This window comes from Cyprinodon tularosa, unplaced genomic scaffold, assembly GCF_016077235.1.
Source record: "Cyprinodon tularosa strain WSP-4 unplaced genomic scaffold, ASM1607723v1 ctg313, whole genome shotgun sequence".
Classification (NCBI taxonomy): domain Eukaryota; kingdom Metazoa; phylum Chordata; class Actinopteri; order Cyprinodontiformes; family Cyprinodontidae; genus Cyprinodon; species Cyprinodon tularosa.
In genome coordinates this window covers 1,588,503-1,610,234 of record NW_024039023.1, presented here as the reverse complement: position 1 = coordinate 1,610,234, position 21,732 = coordinate 1,588,503, and the positions used below count along the sequence as shown (strand labels likewise).

Below are 21,732 nucleotides of genomic sequence, written 5' to 3'. Positions count from 1 at the left end.
GGTCTGTAGTCAGATTTGACCCAAAGATGATATTTGTTGATTCACTTTGATTGAGCAATATAAATGCACATCTCTAAAACAAGCTTAGCTTTTTAAAGGAGCATCTGATTTAGAATACTGTCAGATTAAAAGTTGATGGACTGATAAACATGGAAATAAACTTGTGTTTTTATCTTTTCGTGGAAACACATCTGTTTATCTGGAATATAGCTTTGAATTTTCTTTCCAGAGTATTTACCTGATTTATTGTTTGCAAACTGTTAGTATATTGTAAACAGAGCGGATCCGAAGGGTTAGCTCCTGGATGACCTCATTAGTTTTTATTACTGATCATAAATCTTGTACACCTATGATATTTTGTGTTTGATGGTTGCAGCCAGTCTGCTGCCGGGACATATCAGAAAAAAAAAAACACTTCCAGTTTTAAAAGGAAAAGTTACCAGCACATGTAGATTATTAAGGTGAAAAATAATCCAAATGATATATGATTATTGATAGTATCCAGGAGCATCCAAAATACAGCTAAAATGATTCATCATTCATCCACCGGTGAGCTTAGGGACGTCCATTTCCTCAGGAGCAGACAAAACAGACCCCTGCATCCTCATGTGTGACATTACATCCTCACATTCTAATTTGGAGTCAAGCACACGCCACACACTGATACTAACCAGATCGGAGATGTTGCAGCTCCCACTAACATGAACTAATAAGGCTCTGAAGGCATCGAACCTCCATCCGGTCATTCCTAAGGCTTGCCATCACTTTTGCCGAAAGCTTTTGATTGCCTTTGAGTGCGGCTCGGGTAGAAAAACCGCAGACAGCACAGATAACTTCCCTTTGTTGACTCACTGTGGCAGCTCTAATGAGCTTGGGCGCTTTACGGATTACAGGATCAACAAATCAAGGCAGAGGTTTGACATAGAGAATCATCTATACATCATGACAACCTTTGCAAAAAGGTAAAATAAAACTATTAATCATCATGGCTACAAATCTTGGAAGAAAACATATTATTTTTGATGCAATTTTGTGCCACAATAAGACACAAATACTATCTCAAATTAAGACAAACAAAGAATAAAGACATTCTACTGTAAAGAGATCCATTTAAATGGGTAGACTGTCAAAACGCATAATTCTGGACTTATTTATAGAGTACAGGAAATACACTGAGTCCCCTGATCCAGCTCGTCCTTTTCCCTTTAGATCACACTGCCTTGATCTCTTGCCACATGGTTGTTCTGGAGCCCACATTTACCTGTAGAGCAGCTGCTGCTTTGACCGTTAGACACAGAAAAAAAATTGTGATCCCCTACTCTATAGCTCTACAGAATATAGAATAACCGAGGGATATTATAGTTTTTATGTTATTACATCTGATCTTACAGAAAATTAGAAAGAAAGTCTCTATATTCTGTCTATAAATTCAGTTCTGGTCAAAATGCTTCAAAAATATCCAGATTGGCTGTAAATAACTATTGTTTAATGAATACCAATCAACAATCTCATTCCATCACCATGAAAAAACAATATTATTTACATTAACTGTGTTTTTTTTGTATCAAATTAAGAACATAGAACAAAATGTTTAGTTTTTATAATAACAATAACTCCTAAAGCAGTAAAAAGGAAATGTAAGCTAGGCAGTGCAGACAATACCATGTGGGTGATTCAGCTGCGCTTTATTCTTTCTTTCTCTTCATTTAATTTCCTGAGTTAATGGACTCAACTGCTTGAGAGAGAAACCATCATTGCCAATTAAACAGACAAAGAAAATAAAATGAGCCCTGGTGATAATAGGTTTTGATTTTCTGTCACTCGTTCATGCTCCAATGATCGCTGCAATTTAAGATTTGGATTTTTTTTTTTTTTGGTGCAGTGAGAGGGCTGCCTGTACAAAATTTTCATGAAGCACTCAAACAGAGAATGGTTTAATCTTCTGATATTAAATGTTCCAGTAACATAATCGCATATATTGCTGAAGTTACCAAACTTTTGAGCTAACTTAAAACTCCTTTTTCTTCAAACCACTAAATAATACTTTGTACGTCTGACAAACCCTACAGACCTCTTTACTGTGGAGTTGACAGAAAAGAAAACACAATCTGCTAATGAACCTGGAAATCATAATAAGTTGCATTTAGTGCATGAAATTTTTTTTTGAAACATTTATAATATCCATGCCTACTTTTTTTTTATTGAAAAAGTAGGCATGGATATTATAAGAAACAGAGAGATGTAAGTACAGAGCTTTGAGGTATGCCATGGTTGCTTGGGGCTATGGTGGCAGTGTTAACTGGTTTACACTCCCACATACTCTGTCCGGCTTTGTGGTCAAGGGTACCTATTTCCTACATTTTTTTTTGTGGCAGATCCCTACAATCCCACACCTTATACCAGTGGATCAAAATATGGAATGGAAAGTAGAAGGTTTGATGAGCTTTGTGCTTAGCAACGCTTTTTCTCCAAAAGACATCCACTGCTTGGAGTAGCTCAGTTTATAAATTTGGTGCATCAAAAACAACAACTTCTCTTCAGCAGGCAGTTTATAGTATACCACCATGTACATGTTAATATATGGCGTCAGTATTTTGTCATAAGTACCAAAACATAATAAATACTCCTTGGAGCAGCTTAACTTCAAACAGAGGCTGTACTCCTCTTCCTACGACCAAGGCAAGCTCAGGCTAACTGTTTCTCTTTAAGAGTTGGAGGAAAGCAAATCATCATTAGATATAACATGGTCTGGATGACAACTGGATTCTGACTGCCTGTAGGGTGTCTGTGAAAAAGGGTTATAGGACATCTACAAAAAAATTCCATTCCAAAGGCCCAATAGTTTCTGCTAGCTGAAGCGTTCATTGGAAACAGGAAGACAGTTGATGCTGGTTACCTTGGCAACGCGTCACAATCAAGATTCCGGATTTCCTGAAAAGTAGCCAACCACAGGAGGGTTGATTTTTCCGGTGGATACCACTTCAAGATACAAAAGTTGACATGAGGGCACAAAAACAGGTCCACAAGTGAGAAGGGAATCTGCACAGGCATGGATATCAAACCACATGGGTGCAGAGAAGGGACAAACGCTCATCTGTGTTATATTGGGGCCTTTTGGTACTCCATTTGCACATGTAACATGCTAAACATGTGCGTGAGGAATAGTTTCTGAGGGTTTATATGAAGTAAAGCGGCTCATAGGAGTATTTGTTGGACTGTTTGCAGAATACTGACGCTATATTAGGATTTCAGCTTTGGATATGTCTGGAGTACATCCCCGAATTCAACTGGTTCATATTGATATTTTAATATTAATTAGATATTTCTTCTGTCCAGCCAGTGTCCTAATTCGAATCTGAAATAAAATCTGATTAAGTAATGCTGAAGAGAGGGGCAATCTAAAAAAAATCACTTATTATTTTTCAATAACCTGCTTGCAAAGCTATATTTTAGAAAACATATAATATATTGTAAAGACCTTTAAGGTTAAAGAGAGAATGATGGCTGCTGCTGCTGGCTCTCTGTTTCTGTGACGTCACTTATTTGCTTTATTTACAGACAAGCTCTTATCCTCAGATATTCTCACACAGAGGTGGATGTAGAAGAAAGCATAAAACTGCTCAGAGGGAAGTTGAAACAGAAGTCTTTAGATTTGATAATGTTCAGCATACAGCAATAAGCCAAGAAAATCTTCTGTAAAGTTTTCTCCTTTCTCTCACATTAAAATATGATTTGAATGAGCAACCAGTTATAAATAAAACTTTATACAACTTGAGTCGCATGGGTCTATTTTAGACTGTAGCTGAGTTGAACACTATCGCTTATGACTTTATAGGCATATGTTCGCTGAATATTATAGTAGTCTCACTCTCTCAACTGGGTTAATTACTGTAAGAGCTGCAGCATCCTGAATGTGGTTGGCATTTTAGTTCAGTGGGAGACACCCAATCGTAATGTGGACCATGTAACGAAAAGGAAAAATGTTTATTGTACTGCATTTTAAAGTTATTGATTTTTAACAGGTGCAGTACATGACACTGGTTTTTATAAACTTTAATGAAGGATCCCATTTGTTCTCTTATCTCTCATGACAAAAAAAAACATTGGTTTAAATATATTAAAGGTACAGCGTGTAATAATTACAGCAATTTACTGACATAGATGTAACATATTATCATAAACCTAATATATGTATGCTATGGATTATTACCTACAAGCTGAAAGTCTCAATCTTTTTTCTAAGCCTTGCCTTAGAAATAGCTTTTTATAATTAGAAAGAAATTGGTTTGTATTTTTTCGGAGGCAGATGTCTTTCGCGCTACGGCAGCACAGAGCTGACAACCAAGTGACTATATAGATATTATGCTCGAAATGGACTGTGGCAAGTTAGGCCTAAATACAATCCTTCAAAAACTAATAGAATACTATTTATAAAATAATCTATGTAAGCTAGACTTACACCAGCAATGATCAGCAACTGCCATCTTATTATGATGACTACTGATTTAAAGTGCTGGTTGTTGCATTTTTTTTTTTTTTCTGTATGGACCCCACATGGCGGCTGGTGGAGTTTTCTCCGGGAGGGGCTATAAATTAATAATAGACACATACCAGTTAAATGTATACTAAGTTATCACGTCAGTATATTTATATGTAATCCAAAAACAACAACAACAAAAAAACATTATAAAAACACTTTATAAAAACAAAACATAATTTCATGTGCAGGTTTACTTTTTTCTTCATAAACTTTGCCCTTCTGAGGGTTTGTGAAGGCAAATCTGTGTTTTACATGGTTCAATATTGTTTCACAAACCCCCAAAAAAATTATGTACCAGTTTAATAAGGGAGAAGATAAAAACTATTTATTTTCTGAGAATGTGTTTATTTAGGGGCAACTGTGCAAATTAACAAACACCTAGAAAAAGTGCACCATATTATATCACTTTTTATTTGAATCCCAATTTGTTCAATCTTCTTTGCCTTTTTTAAAAAGTGCTCTAAATCAGTCCTACCTTTCCTTATCTGCGTCAGATCCTGACGTTTATTATTGGGATCCTACAATAACATGATATTTACAGTTGATTTATCAAAAAATGCTTTTCAGTAAAAGTCAACAGCAATAACTCCAATAACAAACGATAATTTCATTCAAAATGTATTTATTAAAAATGCTTAACAATTCCTGTAATGAATGAATAGCACAATGAAAGAAATAATGTCTCATCTAAACATCCCTCACTTAACAATAAAAGTTAACAATAACTCTCAACTCCCAATAACACATGATACTCAGCCTCAGCAATGAACGAAATAATGTCTGTTCTGTAGGCTATTGGAAAAAATAAATTAACAAATGAGCTAATTAACAAAAAATACCTCTTGTGTAGCAAAAATTATTCAAAATGTACCACAAACGAACAAACATATCAATAGACTATCTTTACTTTCGGAGTCCAGGTGGCTTTTCAGATTCCTTGCACCTCCATTGGACACAGAGACATATGTGCCTGCTTTGCACACTGTGCACAAGGCCTCCCGTTTGTCTCGACCCGCTCTGAAAGCGGGGAAACCTTTTTGTATCTCTTTTGTAAATCGTTGGTAAACATACATTTGCGCTTTTGCATGTTGTTGGCGTACTGACAGCCACGCAATCTACGTTCTGATTAAGAACAGGGCTGCCCGCACTGACTCGGCTCAGGGATTACGTCACACGCAGCGCAGTGCGCAGTGCCCGAGCACCTGTAAATTTAATGGTCCAGTTAAGGTAATTAAAAAAATTTGGACATTTCCTCACTTTCTAAAAAAAGCCCGGGACGCCCGGGACAGGACGTGAAATACGGATACGTCCCGGGAAATACGGACGTTTGGTCACCCTAGCTTTGGTGCACCGAGAGCTCTCCTATACTTCTGTATTGCAAAGGAGCGACTGCACATGTACAACATTTAACGAGAGTCAATGGGCATAGATTTTTGTGCACTGAGGCAGAAATACGTCACCAATCCGACAAAAAATGAAATAACGCTTTACTAGTCATTAAAGATTAAATATTCATCTTGCACATCTAAAAATATATGTATCAATATATTTGGAAATCCATCCATCTATTTTCCGTCACGCTTATCCCAAGCAGGGTTGCGAGGGGTGCTGGTGCGTATCTCCAGCTGTCTATGGGCGAGAGGCGGGGTACACCCTGTAAAGGTCGCCAGTCCATCACAGGGCGACACAAAGGCACACACAGAACCTAATCACACCTAAGGAGAATTTAGAGAAGCCAGTTAATCTAACAGTCATGTTTTTGGACTGTGGGAGGAAGCCGGAGTACCTGGAGAGAACCCACACATGCTCAGGGAGAACATGCAAACTCCATGCAGAAATATAATTGGAAATATTTTTTATAAATATAAATTATTTATAAATGCTGCTCATTCACTGTCTGAAAGCTGTACATAATGAAATTTTGTTTTGTATACACTCTGTGTTGTTTTATTACTGCCAATTTTATTTTAATTTATAAGTAATTTCCGCTGTAGCAATATTCTGTGGAAACCCTTTTTTTTTTTATTTTGAGATTACTGCTTATCATTGCAGTTGAAAAATTAACCCTACTGCATACAAACCATGACTGCCAGCAAGACAAGCCTTTTTGACCCCACCAAAGGCCGCCTCGGTTTACTGATCAGCCTAATTCCATCCAGCTGACATTTTGCCTCTGTGGGAGAGATGGATGTTCTTCACGGAGCTTGCTCAGCCTGCCATCTGTTAGCAACTACTCTGCTTTTATATGCATGACCGAGGGAACTCTGCGGTTTCTACTTTGACAGGGACTTATGGGGGAAAAAAATACTCATGGGGGGTTTTGATTATTTTCCCACTATGGTGATGCTTTCCTTCTTGGCAACTATGTTCTCTCAGATAAATGAGGAATAATCAATTAAATCTACAATGTTAGTTAGGAAGAAGGTCTAAATTCAAATTTGAAGCTAAAATAAAAAATATATATATTTTAAACTGAACATCAGTATAAATTAAATCCCGTGATTAAATACTTTAAGTGTACCAGTGGAGTTAAATGTTTCCCCATTGAGAACACTGCATCTAATCTATTGCTAGCTGATGTGTAAATAGACCAGTTCACAATTTACAGATAAAAATGACTCTTGAAGTGGATTTAGATGATCTGAGAACTAAGAATTATTGTTTACATTTGTAGTCTGGCCAAAAAGTTTAAACACAGATGCGCTCTAAATTTCTAAATTAGGAATTCCTTACTTTTAAAAGACAGAATGAAAGAACGATAGACACTATTTATGAGTCAGTGTTTCTATCTTTTATTCGTATGTCTGCTTCTGTCTTCTTGAAAGTTCAGTCCACCTCAGCAGATGGCTGCTCAAACTGAGCCTGTTCTGCTGGAAATATCTTTCTGTTAAAAGGAAGTTTTTGCTCTCCACTGCTACTGTATGCATGCGCGGTGTAAAGGATTTATGTAGAGTTAACAACACAATGCCAATGAATATCTGCTATTATCTGCACATTCAGTGACTCAATGCAGTAAGCTTGGTTCCCTTAGAGAGAAAACCTTTAACCACTCTGACTGGATCTGATTCAACTGAATTGTCTCTGTAAAAGGGCCTTGAGATGACATGTGTTGTGAATTGGAGCTATAAAAATGTACTGAATTTAATCGGAATTTAAACATTTTCATTATTGATCCAAGTTGTCCAGGTCCTGACTGAGTAATACTTTTCTTTCAGACCATCACTGTACCACTGCCATGCTTGCTGTAGTCACTCTTTTCTGAAAGTAATTTTTTTTTTACACCAGGTATTACTGGGATCTACGGAGGGATCTGATGACATGGTCAAAAAAAATGTTTAATTGTGGCCACGAAGTAGTATTTCGTGTGCACGAAGTAGTATTTCGTGCGCACGAAGTAGTATTTCGCGGCCACGCAATAAGTATAATGTGCACACGAAATACTACTTCGTGGCCACGCAATAAGTTTAACGTGCGGACGAAATACTTATTAATAATATAAATAAATCCGCCCCTGTTTTCAGGCTTATGTTAACTGTAATGACTTATCTTGGAAAGGCAGCTATGTAAACAGGCCGTTAGTCCTTCGTTTAGCTATGCTGTGGTTGTTTACACTACGCCTTTTCCACCTAAAATGGCGTTTAGCAACAAATGTCACGTGACTGGCGGAGACCGACTGGGTAAGCAAATCGAGCGCGCCTTAGACCTTAGAGAAGGCTCGCTCGATTTGCTTACCCAGTTGTCAAGGATTGATATTAATATTATTAATAAGTATTTCGTGCGCACGTTATACTTATTGCGTGGCCACGAAATACTACTTCGTGGCCACAATTAAACATTTTTTTTGACCATGTCATCAGAGGGGCTCCGTAGAGATCCAACCAGTCCTGGGGACCACATGATGCTTTACTTGAATAAATTTTTTTGTTCAGTTTTGGTGAGCACTAGGTTTGGTCCCATGGAAACCTGAGAGATGACACTGACTTAGTACCCTATCTGTGCTTGAATTTTATTCAAGCTCAGCTTTTTATGGGTATTTATTAGGACCGGCTATGGCTACTGAAACTGCATATATCTTGGCGCTTACGGCTGGCTTAATTGCTCATTCCATTCACCTGTCTAATTCTACCCGGTTGCTCATTACCACTCATCTAATCCACCTGCTTCTGCTCTATTTAATGTAATTGCATCCAGCTATCAGTTCCAGATTACCTTGTCCTCATTCTCGCTGGCCATTGCTGAGAGCATTTTTTAATTTGCTATAATGTCTCTGATTTCCTGATCCGCCTCTCTTCCACTGAGGGTGTCTGAGCCACTCTGATCTCAGTGGAGGAAGGGGTTTTTAACTTACCATAGTATTTCTGATTTCCTGATCCTGACCTGTTCTGCCTCTCAACCACTGAGCCTGTATGTTCCTGTCTGAACGTTCTGCCTTTCTGTGGACTCCTGGAACCCTGAACCAGCCTGTTCCTGTTCTGATCGGTATCCCTGACCGAGATTCAGACTTATGGACCTCTGAGCCTTCTTGTTCTGATCTGTTTGCCTGACCTGGCTCGGACTCCTGCATGTTGTCTGGGGCCGCAGCATCTGGGACACTTGGGGCCGCCCACCGGCTGGATCTTACCTTGTTATGTTATGTTAAACATAAAAATTTATTTTAACAAATGCAAAAATAGATGTAATCTTTAAGGAAAAATACAGTATTTTTCTCATTGCTTTGTATCTAAATTCTGTATTCTGTTGTTTTGTTCTGTATTTTGTTGGCAGGGGCGTGCATACATAGACACTAGGTGGTGCTAAAGCACTAGGAAGTTTGCCCTTTATCAAAGAAAATGCCCTTTTGAAACTCGTTTTTTTATTATTATTATTATTAATATTATTAAGATTTTACTGATGTCGGTTTTGAAATTATCTTTTGAAAACCTGAGCCATTAAAAAAGACTGAAGCAATGCCCCGAAATGAGCCACCTCCTTACGCACAACCGACCAGCCTATCTCTCTCTCTCTCTCTCTCTCTCTCTCTGTCTCTCTTCCTTTGTCACGTGACCTCGCGCGGTCGCCCGCAGGGCATGCTAGATGCGCAGCATCATAGCAGTTCAGTAGCGTCTTCAGATAGCAGGAACGGTCGCTGACAGGCTGCTTCTCCCGTGCCCCATTAGCCAGGTAATATACAGATCAAGCAAAATCATTTTGTTGTGCATTAAAATGTCTCATTCAGCAGCACCAAACAAGCATTTTGCCGACTGGTCACCTGATAAACTAGTCGTCTCCTTGTAAGATGCTATTTTACTTTTTATATTTTATATCCATATTTTTATCTTAACTGTATATATTAATCTATTTTATTGCATGACGTATACCCACAGTTTTTAGATATTTTTATAATTTTATTTACCTATTCCATATTATATGTTTCATGTTGCAAGATTGTACCATAAAAAACTCCTAGTTTGTGAACTCCTTCACTAACAATGGCAATAAACCTGATTCTGATTCTGAAAGTTTTACACTGTAGCCCAAGTCAATGACAGATAACGTGAGGACGACCACATAGGCTACAGATAATTTCGGTAGAGTTTGCAATTGCAAATCTACGGAAGAGGATTAGGGCCACTGAAAAAAAAATAAGTTAACTGATTTTTAAATTTTATTTCAGTTTAGTATGCAAAAAAAGTCAGAATTCTGACTTTAATCTCAGAATTCTGATTGAATTCTGACAATAAAAAAGTCAGAATTCTGAGATTAAAGTCAGAAACATTTTCTGTTGTATAGGTTTTGTTAGGCAACATAAATTAACACATTTTGGTCTCTTTATTGTCTTAATTGTATATTGATTTAGTAATTGCAGCACAATGCCAAGAAAGGAGGGTTAATCGTATTGAAAAATCTTAAAAGCTGTTCACATTTTATTTTTAAGTGGTTTGTGCAGCAGGTATTAAAATAGCTATTATTTTGTAGGCTACCATAAGTCATATCCACGTGACAAGACTTCCAGTCATGTTGCCCTAATAGCCCATTATTTAAACTAATGTGGCATATTTGTTATAGCTATTTATTATTATTAATATTATAATAATAATTATTATTATTATTATAATTATAATTATTATTATTATCATTATTATTGTCATGATGGTTATTATTATTATATTGTAGCCAGTCACTGCAGGGAAGCTCTATACCATCAACATCTAACACACAGGTGTCAAACCGGTTCCAGAAAGGGCCATGTGGCTGCAGGTCTTCTTTCCAACCAAGCAATATCACACCAGACTCCAGTCATCTCATCAAGTGAGTCCAATCTGAACAAGATGACTTGATGAGATGACTGAAGTCTGGTGTGATATTGCTTGGTTGGAAAGAAGACCTGCAGCCACATGGCCCTTTCTGGAACCAGTTTGACACCCCTGTCAGGACAGGAGATGAGGAAGAGTTCAGGGAAGACACAGAGACAGAAAAAGAGCAGGATGAGGGAGAACAGATGGATGAGGGAGAGCATATGGGTGAGGGAAAACAGGGAGATGAGCCAGATGAAAGAAGTATGCTTTAGTCTGTTCTGTTGGTGATGTGACTTTTTTCCATTGAAAACTCATGTTTAGAGAATGTTACAAATAAAAGTCAAATTTCGCCTCTGTTTGTTGGACTTTTTTTTTTTTTCGTTTCTTAACTTTGCACACAATAATGGCTTTTATGTTTGTCAATTTAGCAAATAACGATTTGAACCCAACATGAGGACAACTGTAGGGGAAATAATGGAGCTCCAGCACAGCAGCCACAAAACAACTTTTAAACATTTTATCCTCATGATGCCATAGGAAAATGTTAACTTTAAGAGGCTTCATTGTTTTAGGAGTAAGTCAGCTGCATGCAGCTGTTCAAAGTTATACCATCCCCACATGACATATTTTGACAAAATGTTTACCTTTGCAGTGAATTAACAAAGGAAAGATCCTGACGTGAATAAAGAGGAATGAAAGGAAGACGGCAGCCTGAAGAATATCCCTCATTTATATTCTAAACAGTAGTTTCATCCTCCAAAGATGTATTAAAAGGGAAAACATGGCAAAATAAATTACTAGTGTTTAGTTTTATTTTTAAAAAAAAATTCAGACTCGAATAAGGTCAGCTACAGTAAGAAATAAGAGTGGAGTGATAATAAGCTTTCATCTCAACTAATAGGGCTGAAGCAAAAGCTCAACCAGCTACTGGAGAAGTCACTTCTACTGCATAAATAGTCCACATTAAGGTAAACACTGCACCTAGTGTTTGTTGGTATAACTTATTACTGGAAATTACTTGTAATTTAATCAAAAAAAGGTTTAGAGTGCTCCTGCTGCTTTGGTTAAGGGAGATAGCCATCACACCATTTGAGAGATTGTTTTCTAAAATAGAAATAGGAAATACTGCTATAAAAAAGCTATACTGCTTTAAAAGAACTGGTGGGGAAGGAGCAATTTATATATATATATTTTTTTTTAAGACACTAGTGGCTCATTTTTCTGACAGTAGCGGCAAAGGACCACAGGTCGGATTCAAACTCAGGTCAGCCACGTCAAGAACTAAGGCCTCCATTCATGGCCCGTGCGCACTAACCGCTGCGCCACCTGCATGCCAGCAATTTACATTTTAAGTAGATTAGTCACTGCAAGAATGTGGAATATCTCATTTTAACTCCAGGGAGGTTTGCCAAATACTGGCAAATAAATAAGGAAGGCATGCTTTAAAACCCAAGCTTAAACTGACTGTAGGCCTAGGACCCAAATCATGACCTGGGGTCTTTCTGCAGGAACTATGGCTTCTACCCAGATTCTGAAATCATATATTTAAAGTTAATGATCTCTAAATTTCCCTAAGAGGTGAGTGCACAGCTCTTTATCAAACTGCCGTGCAACAAGTGCTGAGCGCTGTGGTGAACTGAGCCTGTGCATGCTATAAACCACTTCTCAACCATCACAGTTAATGCTGGAAACCATTTCACCTGTGACCCTGCAATTACAGACTGATGCTCCATTTAGACATGTTTACCGGTTTACTCGATTCTTGTTTTATAAAGCATCCTTTTGTGGTGTTTCAGGGATACAATCTAGAGCAGATGGTTGCTTCATCAGTGCTCCGTACAATTAGAAAGCCCTCATGGATAATATGGTGATGATGAACTTTAACCATTTGGAGTATCTGTGTATTGCTGCAGAGGTGTATGTATTGGTGATAGGTATCGGGTTAATGTAAGGGTCTGGAAAGGAATCTAAGTGAATGCATTGTCCACTTAAGGATAGTTTACATGTGCAGGGGAAAGCATGTTAAGAATAAGTGTATTTCTGTTGAGTAGGTGTATGTGAGTGCTAGTTTGTCAAGCAGAGGTTACATTTGTGGGCAAGGTGAGGATGGCAACCCACTGTAACGAAGAACACTAAAGTGCAGATAGACCCCGCTCAGCAGTCCCATGCAGGCGGACAGAAAGCATCACCCCAGGGCAGCAACGGGCTTAACTCAGAAGTAGGTCACCAGCAAGCAGTAGCAGCCGCCAGGCAAGAGAGGCACAGGCGATGACCCAACCACACCGCTGACCCCAGCTGCATAGCCCGAGCCCAGGAATCAGCCCCCTGGCAGCCAAGAGTCTGCAACAACCATGGACAGCAAGGCCATCTAACACCGAGCAGGGAAAAGCCCCATACACATCAGGCAGGCACCAGCTAACCAGGGCAGCTAGAAACTGAAGGGATCTAGAAGCATTATATCCCGACTTGGTTGGATTATAGCACTGTCACAGACCTCCAGGAGTCATAAGCTACCAGAAAAGAGGCCCACAACCACCCAACTCGTACCTTTGTGCATCGACAATGCATTAAAAGTGGGGTTCAAAATGCGGTGTATAGGACCCTACTGATTGCTGATAGCACAGCCCACTCCACCCACAACCCAAAAACCAGAGATGGCAAAAGTACTCACTTTCCGTACTTGAGTAAAAGTACAGATACTTGTGTTAAAAAATACTGTGGTAAAAGTCGAAGTACTGATTAAACTTCTTTACTCAAGTAAAAGTAACAAAGTACAGGCTTGTAAATTTACTTAAAGTATAAAAGTAAAAGTAGAAACCACTTTTTTCATGCCGTTGCCTACATTTTAAATGGATGTCTGCCAATAGGACTAGATCTCCGTTGTGTTCATTTTCAATCATCTCGTCGTCCATACTACTATGCTAACGCCACCGCCACCAAGCTGCAATGATTTGCAGCGAATGAATACCGCCGAATCTGTCGATTCATCTTGTAGTGGTGCGTCAAATGCAACGTAGATTCCCATCCAATTAGACTGAATTTGGTATTTGTGAGAAAACGGCTCACCAGCTCCCGTCTCACGTCAGAGGAGGAGTAAGCAGATGACTTGCAAAAAGGTGGTAAGAACCAGCGGACAACAAAATTCCAGTTCAAAAGCGTGTAGCGGTTTATTTACTGGTGCAACGGTGAAGACAAAAAAAAACAAAACAAACAAAATACTTTCAAATAAAGAAAACAAAACCGGCCATTGCAGGCAATACAAAACACTGACAGCCTCACAGCAAGCTGACTTTAAATATAGTCTCTCTAAGCAGACCTTCAAGAGCAGTTTCTCCAACCAGTCTCTCCAAGCAGACCCCTAAGCCATTGGGAATGTGCCCCTTAAATAGACCCACCAATAATCAGCCAATTGGGACAGCCCAACTAAACAGGAAGGGAAATCCCCAATAAAGCACAGTTAACATTGTAGAAAAAATGGAAAATGATATATGTTCATAACTACTCGCCACACTCCTCTATCATATGGAATACTAGATTCATTCTACATCGCAATAAGTCATTATTCTACAAAGATTGGACGGAGAAGAATATTTGGTCTATTATACACTTAATGGACACTAATGGTTACATATTAAATTACGAACAATTCTGTACAAAATATCAGTTCCTTCCTCCAAAAGATGAATTTACAAGATTACTTAACGCCTTGCCAGAACAATTTATTAATCAGATTCAAAATATAATAATATATCATCCAATTACCCCCAAACTACCCGATTTATCTATTAATGGAATATCAATCACTGATCAAAAATTCAATAACCACACAATTAGAAACTATTTAAATGAAACTTTGTTCCCTGGGAAAATAAATAAAAATAACATTCTTTGCAAATTTGAACAAAAATTGAAATACCAAGAACTTTTTTTTTTAAACTTCCTATACAACCAAAAGCTAAAGAAACTGCCATCTACCCATCAAAAGAACTACTAAGAATCCGTTTTAATATTGATGACAATAAATGCTCATTCTGTGAAAGTGATGTAGAAACTATAGACCATGTCTTCTATGAATGCAGTCAGACTAAAACATTTTGGAATTGTTTAGAAAGATGGATCAAATCAAAAATTACACTCCCTAATTCTATTTCTAGAGATATGGTAGTTTTTGGAATACTATTGAAAGACAAAACAATAGAACTCTGTTGTAACCTAATTTTTTGTTTAGCAAAATTCTTTATTCGTAAACAGGGAGTCTTGAGATCCTCCCCTATCTTTAGTATTTTTTTATCTGAATTTAATTTATATTTGACATCTCTTGAATGTATCGAATCTTACAAATACCTGACTGAAATACTAATGGAACTGCCCACTGATGTACATTAATCCTAACATATGAATCCCCTTGTCTTTATGTTATTTAATTGTATTATTAGCATTACTCACGCATTTTTTATTTTCCTCATCAAAGTTACTTTGTATTTTCATTCTGAAATCTGCCTCTACTATGCCTTCTATAGAATTAGAATTCTAATGTTCTTATTGCCTAACTTGTTTCTACCCACCTTGTTTAAATAAAGTTCATTAAAAAAAAACATTGTAGAAAAATAAATACAGACAATAGCATCATTCATACAAAAACATACATATTAATGAAATAATTTAACCATGCTAACATTACCATTTCACCTACTTATTACCATGCAAACAATTATTACATTCATTGAAATCCCACTTAACACCCCTGCCCCCTAATAGTCTTTTTCAATGCCCTGGGACAATGGATAAGAGACTGGCTCCGATGCGGTACGTGTTTCCACACGGACCAGTATGCTGACGGACTAAGGGAAGAGAATGTGTAATTTGACTGGGAAGTTTTATTACCGACTACGGAATGTATATTAAAGCTGTTGCAGTGGGTACCTTCAGAGTTTGCTACGCTGGTGAGTAAGTAAAGTGTTGAATGAAAGGTGACGTTGTAATTTCGGAACTAGTGTAAATTACCTGGTGAATTGTTTGGAACTGCCGCCGCCATGATGGCCGGTTTGTGGTGCATACTGGGAAATGTAGTGAAGGATGTGACGCTGTGCGTGATAGACAGCGGCTACACTTTGGGAACAGAGGGGGAAAACGGCTCCGTTTTCACAGTGACGTGAAAAATAATAACGGTAACTCCATTGAAATGATTCAAAACTAAAGTAACGAGCCAATTTTTTAAAATGTAAGGAGTAGAAAGTACAGATATTTGTGTAAAAATGTAAGGAGTAGAAGTAAAAAGTCGCCATAAAAATAAGTAGTAAAGTAAAGTAAAAATATCAGAAAAATCTACTTGAGTACAGTAACGAAGTATTTGTACTTCGTTACTTCCCATCTCTGCCAAAAACCACACGTGTCTCTAATGTCTTAAGCATGATCAACCAACAAATGTGACAAATAGTGAGGTAGGTTACAATAACTAGGCCTCACAATCTGGGAGGCATCTTTATGCATAACCAACTCCTGATCAGTAGAAGCTGAAGCCATACAGGCTTTAGGTGAACCAGAGTCACACTTTTATTTAGAGACTTCACAATTTTCTCATGAAAAAGTTTCTTCATGTTAAATGTCACCATTTTAAGTGGGTTTAACATACATCTCTTTACCTTTTGGATAAGAATTCGATTCTAGCTGCTTCTTAAAGGATTTTTTTCTTCACAATAAACCACCGACTAAACAGAGTAACATACTTCTGTTCCATAAAACAAATGTTTGTGGAGTATGTTATCAATATTTTCATTTAAATTGGGTGAACTCTGTTTGCAATTTGTTGAACTGAATTTTATATAGAGATGATAGGTCAAAGGCAGATCATTTTTTTTGACTTTTAATCCTTTTGTAAACTAGATGTAATATTTTTTCCTCTTCATTCTTATGTTGTGCTTTACTTCTGGTTCAAATTTAACATTAAGCAAAGAATATTCAAAATTTACAAGGTAGCATTTATATTTATATGCTCTATTTGGTCTCCATGTCATCAGAAGGAATTGAATTTGTAATCAGCTAGTTTATTGTTCCTTTTGTGCAAAGAAATTGCCCATGTTTGGCAAAACTATGCTGTTAAAACACCTCCAGTGGAGTAACCATTGTAGGAAAGGATGCCTGACTCAGACTTTATGTCCCAGTGTACACCTTTCTGTATGCCAAATCATGCCTTGCAATAAGAAAGGAAACACAAGGATCCACACAATGTGTTTGCCAGAAATATGGCAGGCAGAGAACCCTTCCTGCTGCACACAAGTGAAACATTTCCAAGTTTGACATCAGACGTTTGGTGGTTGGAAATCCTCGTGGAAACATTCTCCACCCCCCCACCATCATATCCACATCTGTCTCCAGTGGTTGGCCTGGTCTAAAGGCAAATCTTCTATTCAGCTGAGCTAGTTTTTTTCTTTTTTTTTCCTTCTTTAACTTCACAAAAAATTTAAGGTTTTGTTTATCATACAAAGGGACAACGTCTCTAGTCAGCTCACATTTTTAACTTCCCTTCAACTACAAATTCCCTAATATATTCTGTGCCACACTAATGTTGTTTAATTTCTCTTTTCTAAGCAGGTTGTACTGTATTGTTGTATAAGAACACGTTTTGAGTTGTTTACTAAATAGATGCTTATGCAGAAATTGAAATAGGAGTGTGAAATAGGTGAAAGGGTGGCTGTGGTTGATGTGTCATATCGCTGTGTGTTGATTGGCCCTGACAGCTTTGCTGCACAATTAGAGATGCAGCAATAGTAGCTTTCAAAGCCAATTCCTGTTTCTTGCTAAAAGTTTTTGATCGACAATTAAAATTTGACTACAAGTACCTTTCCATTTTGTCTCAATCTGCAAAACTAAAAACAAATTGCATTCAGTTTCCGAGTAAAGCAACTCCTGAAAATTTTTAAGCTATTTCCAAATGCTTTTAAGTTTAATCCAACTTAAGTGCTAAAGCTGAGCTGTTACAAATGTTGATACCTACCTCAAAATTAATCTGCTTAAAAGTGATGTAAAAAACAACTGTTAGCCTGATTGGATCTAAAGATCAGTCTCAGGTCTGCAACAAACAGATGGTATAATAGTTACTTTACATTTTTACACTGTGTAGTTTTATCTAAAATCTGTAATATATGTTGTGTCATCTTGTATCCATTCATTTTTGTACTGGTCGTGTTTTGTCTACCCTGGATTGTGTTCAGAAAGGAGCATAAATCCTCCACCCAGCCTTGTTTGGGTGGATCAACATTTACATCTAATCTAGCAGGGATTTAACCTCCCTCTGAGCAGATCTGGGTCTACATCAGGGTCTCTGCCCTGTTTGGTGCCCCAGAGGCATCCCCTTCAAATTCTGCGAATAAATGGAGCTGTTCATCTATATCTATGATGCAGCCAATCCTCCCTACAGATGAAGAACATTTAATTTGCTTGCATTCTCCTCTTTCTATATGAAATATTTTTTATAAGGTCACAATGAGCCTATACATTTCACTCCTCTGATGTTATTCATAAACGACACGCAAAGATACAAAATTTCCTCTACTTGAAGCAGCCAAGGATCTTTAATGAACAGGTTGCAGTCCGCCTATTCCTGGCTGGTCAACCACTCCAGAGTACGCTGAAGGTCAGGGCTGGAGGATGCCAGCAGCACCATAATATCTCCTTGGAGCAAGGGTCTTCAACCTTTTTTAGTACTGGGCCCCTTGATTAATGGAGAGCCTGTGCAAGGACTCTCTTCCATGTCACACCGGGGAGCCGGGGGGAAGGAAGTACTCACTGTAAACATACACCCAAAATAGGTCACAACGTGAGTTTAAGCCAGACAGCTATATTTCTTTCTTTTCTTTTCTTTTGTTAGGACTGAATTTCAAGAATAGATGATAATATTCCTCATTCCAGCTGAAGCAGTGGCAGAAAAAGACAGTTTTCATAGGAGTGGCCATGCAGAGATCCATGCGCACTGAGGGGTGGCCAAAAACAGACAGGATCCAGAACCAGATCGGGGTGAGTCTACGCTGTACCAAAAAAAAAAAATTAACGATCACAACATCCAAACTTTCCAATAAATCTCAAAGACAGATTTATTTTTTGCAAAGCCCTTGCTAATAAATACACACACATTCATGGTATTTAGATTAAAAGGAAGAGGACAATCTCCTCTCGGCTTTTAGTTACGGGCTGATGTTCTTCAGTGAACGGTTTTGCTGAATCAGAAAACAGAAATAAAACCAGAAGGTACTATTTCTGAAATTCTTCCATCAATGTTGAAGAGCAGGTATGATCAAAAAGTTATTTAAAGGAAAATTCCGGTTTTTAACACTTTTAGCCCCTTTTCTGTAGTGTCCAGGATGAAATCGAATGATCGACACCAAAATTTTGACGATTGGTCCTGTCTCGGCTATTTGGCTCATGCAGAATCCCCCCCTGGCTGCTTCAGAATGGCTTCCATTGTGCATGTCCGATAATGTCCTTAAAACAACCTTAAACGTTCTTTTTTAAAAATATGCTACTCACCGGGTCGTCAGCGCTGTTCAATGACGTTCCAAAAAAAGTTTCGTGAAGAAAAACCGTTCCTGTCTTGTTTAATTTAGCATTTTGTAAATCCCAGAACTATTTTTTCCGATACATCACAACCGCTTATAAACTTCCGCTTCCCGTTCGAATCTGAAGCGTTGCACACTCCAGACCACTAGTTGGCGACAATGTCTCTATATACTCCTCCTCAGTATATTCCGGTTCAAAACGGTATCCTCTACCGTCAAACTCAAAGTCCAATATGTCCTCCTCAAGAATCCACCTTTCGTATTCCATTTTCAGAGTTTTTTAAAGTGTTTAACAGAGACGTTAGCACCTCGACGTCGGAGTACACAGAGTGAAGCAGAAACACTTGGGCCTTGCGAAAAAACTACAACTAAGCGTAAACAGGTCCGCTTTCCGTTTCTGGTGGCGGAGGGATATTGACTATTCCAACAGAACTCAATGGGATTTACAGAATGCTAAATAAAACACTACAGGAACGTTTTTTCTTTACGAAACTTGTTTTTGAACGTCATTGAACAGCGTTGACGACTCGGTGAGTAGCATATTTTAAAAAAAGAACGTTTAAGGTTGTTTTAAGGACATTATCTGACATGCACTATGCAAGCCATTCTGAAGCAGCCAGGGGGGGATTCTGCATGAGCCAAATAGCCGAGACAGGACCAATCGTCAAAATTTTGGTGTCGATCATTCGATTTCATCCTGGACACTACAGAAAAGGGGCTAAAAGTGTTAAAAACCGGAATTTTCCTTTAAATTATTTTTTTTATTTATCTCTACAGGTATGTCTATTTATCTCTGTTTAACTCATGCTTAACACATTTGCCTCGTCTTCTATAAAACACAAAAACTAGTTTTGAAAAGAGTGCGAATTCTGCATTTGTCATCTTAAATGGTATTAATTAACTACTGTTATAAAGTTATTATCAAAGCACTTTAAAGAGATAATCCAGTCAACTTATACAGACGGATATTTCAATCAAAGGAAAACCAGCTGATTGTATTGAGTTATTGGCTCTGTAGGATTCTCTCCTTGATACATTTTTGGCAAAAACAGATATTCATTTGCATTGTGTCATTGAGTCAATTGAGTCATTGAGTACATCAATCTATCACATTGAGCATGTATGTAGCGACAGTGGAGAAGAAACACTTCCTTTTAACAGGAAGAACCCTCCTGTCCAGCTAGTACACTGCCTCTCGCCCGTAGACAGCTGGAGATAGGCACCAGCACCCCTCGCAATCCCACGAGGGATAAACGTGACAGAAAATGGATGGATGGATGATTTTAGCTGGCTAAGCCTTACCCAGATAAAATATCGCAACCCACCTGTTTTCAAAACTCCCACTTTGAAGAAATCTGTGCTTAAACTTGGTTGAAGCTTCCGCAAGGTACATAACCAAACTAATTGCGTCATTTCTGGCTCTGCATGGTTTACCTGGATACAGAATTTTCGTACTACATACCTACAGTAGGAACATTTATAACTCCACGGAAAGATCTGCTTGGAAAAACATGGTGAACGAGCAACAACTCATACAGACTAGGGTCAACATCTAGAGACAACCTGTGGTTTAGCTCATAAATGACAGCACTATCAACAGATTGTAGAAATAATTGTCGCTCTTGGATGGTGCAAAGAGGCTATGAAAAGCCTCTACTTCCTCGGGTACTGTGGTATTGTTGCCTTACGGTTTTTACTGATCAAGGTGTGAGTTTTTTTGTCTGAAAATTCACAGGATCAATTGTTTATTAAGACACCATCCACTGACATCCTTATATTTCACATCCGTCTTCTTTTTTATTAATCTGACATCCATGTCTCTCTAATAATGGTTCCTCACATCAGATTATTAGATTAAAATGAACGAAGCTTTTGAAGAAATGTTTCATGACCCTAATGTTGCTCTTAAACAGATTTGCAGATAAATGAGACACAATCTGCTTTCAACAACCTGTTAACTTTTGGTTTCTGAATGGATGAGAGGATTTTGTGTCCATAAAGCTCATACAACTGCAACATATGAAAATGATTGAAGAAAGTGTTAACATGCGCCACCCAAAATATTGAAATGCAGAACAAATTACAAAAATACAATTTTTTTTTACAAAATAACGAATGTAACAAAAGTCTAATTTTTATAGCTTATTTTTATACTGTAGATGCAGCAAAAGAAAGTCTAAAAGCTGTTGTTTCTATAGATGTTTTATAGAAAAACACACTTACCGTAAAGCAAAAGGTTTTCAACCCACATAAGCCTCTGATCCAACTGCTTTAAAACCAAAAAAGTCCTCAAGAAGAAGCTTCCCCCCGCAAGATAAAACAGGATGGACAAAGCAACGCAACAAGGTTCTTGAGTAAAAAAAAA

At 37.9% G+C, this 21,732-nt stretch overlaps 1 protein-coding gene across 1 annotated transcript in view; it reads right to left on the bottom strand.

The window, feature by feature from the left end:
- zmp:0000000846 (tenascin) overlaps positions 1-21,732 on the bottom strand; it is an 83,735-nt gene extending 62,003 nt beyond the window's left edge. Inside the window, exon 1 of the mRNA XM_038292497.1 lies at positions 21,591-21,732. The gene's annotated coding sequence lies outside the window, so the exon portion shown is untranslated. The remainder of the gene's footprint in view (positions 1-21,590) is intronic.